Here is a 2,947-nt window from a genome sequence, read left to right as displayed (position 1 = left end):
AAAAAAAAAGACAATGGCAATGGCTGCTGTTTGAAGCAGAAAAAGGAGAAGTGTAGTGGAGCAACTTGTCCTCTCCCTATGAGTCACGTAGCACTGTCGCCATTGGTAGGGGAGCCCTGAGGCAGAGCGCTTTCACCTGGCCAATCAGCGACAAGTATCGGCCCTAAATGCAAATCCTTTCAGGTGAGCTCTACGTGTGGCAAGGATTGGACAGGGCTGCAGCGGGGGGAGGGGAGAGAAGAGAGGGCCACACCTCAAACAGCATGAAAGACGATAGACGGGTTTCTCCTGCAGCGGCGGAGGAGTGCTGGAGGTGTAGGTAAACAGTTGGACAGGTATGCACTTAGTTTAGACTTTGACCATACAATATGGGCCTGGCACGGTGATTAAAATCTGTACGGCAGTTCAGAAGTAAAGTTCACATCTCTTTGTGCCCCATTAACACATTTACAGTGAATTGTGAGTCTATTAGCCGTGTCAGTGAGCCAGTTAAGCTGCTGACTTGTGGGAGAGTTGTTCTCCCTGCAGTAGAGAGTCCCATAAAACAACTTCAACCGGTGGGAGGTATAAAGAACTGAAACTGTGAAGTCGATTGAGTTTAGGTATGAGCAAGTGCTTCACCACAGAGGCCCAAAAATCCTCTATTCCTCCCCCTCCTCCTCCTCCTCCTCCTCCTCCTCCTCAGTGATCATGATCACAGGAAAGCTCCTAAGTCATCACACGCAAGTTTAACTCAAGCAACTAGGTATTTGTAGTCTTAAATTCTACATTTAAGGTGTTATTACAATATGCAGAAAGTGTCACAGATCAATTTTACTGACACATATCTTGTCAGGTTCGGTGTACACAGATATAGCTGAGACTTGATAAGAATCTTTATCATATATGACACTCAAGCAAACAGGAAGTGGTGGTCTGCGGTGAGTGTTGAGCACTCTGTCTTCACACTCTTGTCTGTGCACCAATTTTTACATGTTTTCCACTGAAAAGCCCCATGTGGCACTTAATGTGGTATTTCACAGAAGCCAAAGTTAAATATTCAAATAAAACTTAAATTGGGATTGTTGGGAAAGAACATAAACTAACACAGGACTTGGAGATTGATATTTTAAAAATGAACCCATTAAACTCAATTGAAACTGCAGCAGAGTCTGTTTGTCACGGACCCCCAAATCACCCTCTCAGTCTCCATCGAGTGCTCTCACCATCACGTTAATTCTTCCTGGCCTTCATTCAGTACAGCTCAGCTCAGAGTAGAAAGCAGCTGTTTGCTTCACAGCAAATTGATAGCCTTGCTGTGAGTAAAAGTTACACCAAACAAGCTCCATTTATCACCGCCTTTGGAAATGCTGTCCGCGACAAAGAAGCCTCAGAGGAAACTGCTCACTTCTTGTGATATAAACTCTTGAGGCTAATGCACTGCAGCGCTGCTATAAGCGCTCCCAGACAACTGTGTAAACATACAAAAACACACACATGAATGTACACAAGAAAATTTAATTCCTATCTTGCTCCCCTTATGTAAGCCTCACAGATCATTTGAATCTCTGAAGGAGAACTGCATACATTCAGCACATTCCTGTCAATATTAGGGATGTAATGAATAAGTTGTAAATCATGCTGTGAGTTTCCACTATCAACAGAATTCTTTCTTATCTTAATGATTTTCTTGGTCTTTATTTTACCCTTTCATTCGTTCTAGTTCTTATAAATTAGAGATTGAAATTTCATTTATATATTCACACACGAGAAAAAGACATAAAAAAAAAAAGAAACGTTCTCGATGAACTGAGGAAACGTTTGAGAGCTGCAGCACTAAGCTTTGACTGTAGGCACAAATTCTGCATATTCTTTCCAAATTTGAAAAGAAAAGAAAACAGTAATGAGACTGCGCTGCATGCCAGTGATCTGTTAATTGAGGGTAATCAGCTGTGTCGAAAAAAAACATTTCCATAACAGAAAGTCTCTTAAAAACAGAGCAAACAAATAGACGAGAGGGCATGACTGGCATCAAAAACACTTCATGACTTTTAAGAAATTTAAAACTATTAAGTTGAGCTGTGACAACCCTGTTACACTCAATACACTTAATACACTTAAGGCCTGGCGATTAGTGTGTCGACTCGATGGAAGGTCAAAGCTGACACCCCAATTGTGAACAATCCTGATTTGGGTTGTTTGCTGCTGGTTTCAGAAAGAGGGGTAATAGTGGCATTAGTAGACTGAGGGACTTATTTTCTGATAATGCGGTAACGACATTTGAACAAATGATTGAGAAATATGGTATCCATAGGCAGGACTTCTTTTGTTATTTGCAGATAAGGCAATATATATTGCACAGCACAACGTTAATTGACAACCCTGATGTCCTGTTGAGAAATTGTTATTTCTGGACAGATGTCTGTCAGTGTATTCTATCAGGTTATGCGTTAAGGGCACATGTGAGAAGGAGCTATCTGTCACAACTGATGAACGAGAGTGGAAAGATATCTTGAGACATGCGAAATCAGTTTCAGTTTGCAATCGTACCAAAGCAATACAGCTTAAGATCATACACACATTTCCTCCCACCGTAGACATCATTTCAGCCCTACTTTTTCACCCATGTGCCTTAAATGCAAGACAGAAATTGGTACTCTGACTCACTGTCTTTGGTCATGCCATAAGATGCAGAGGTACGGGTCCAATGTGGAGTGTCCCTCATCCCGGGCCTCCCGAGCAGATATGTAACATCAAAAAACAATACGAGATTGTACTGTATTGTACTTATGTTGCGAGGAAGAACATTTTATGGCAGTGGATTCACGAAAGTACCAACTGTTCATGTATACTACATTCAATTTTATAAAATGTGGGGAACCTTATCTAAACTACGTAGAGCCTGGTGTCTCTTCCATCATGCTTGATTGTAATTTTTTCACATTATCATTGTAATCTCTGCTGTTGA

The sequence above is a fragment of the Enoplosus armatus genome, chromosome 10 (assembly GCF_043641665.1).
Source record: "Enoplosus armatus isolate fEnoArm2 chromosome 10, fEnoArm2.hap1, whole genome shotgun sequence".
NCBI classification, from domain to species: domain Eukaryota; kingdom Metazoa; phylum Chordata; class Actinopteri; order Centrarchiformes; family Enoplosidae; genus Enoplosus; species Enoplosus armatus.
This window is presented reverse-complemented; position numbering follows the sequence as displayed.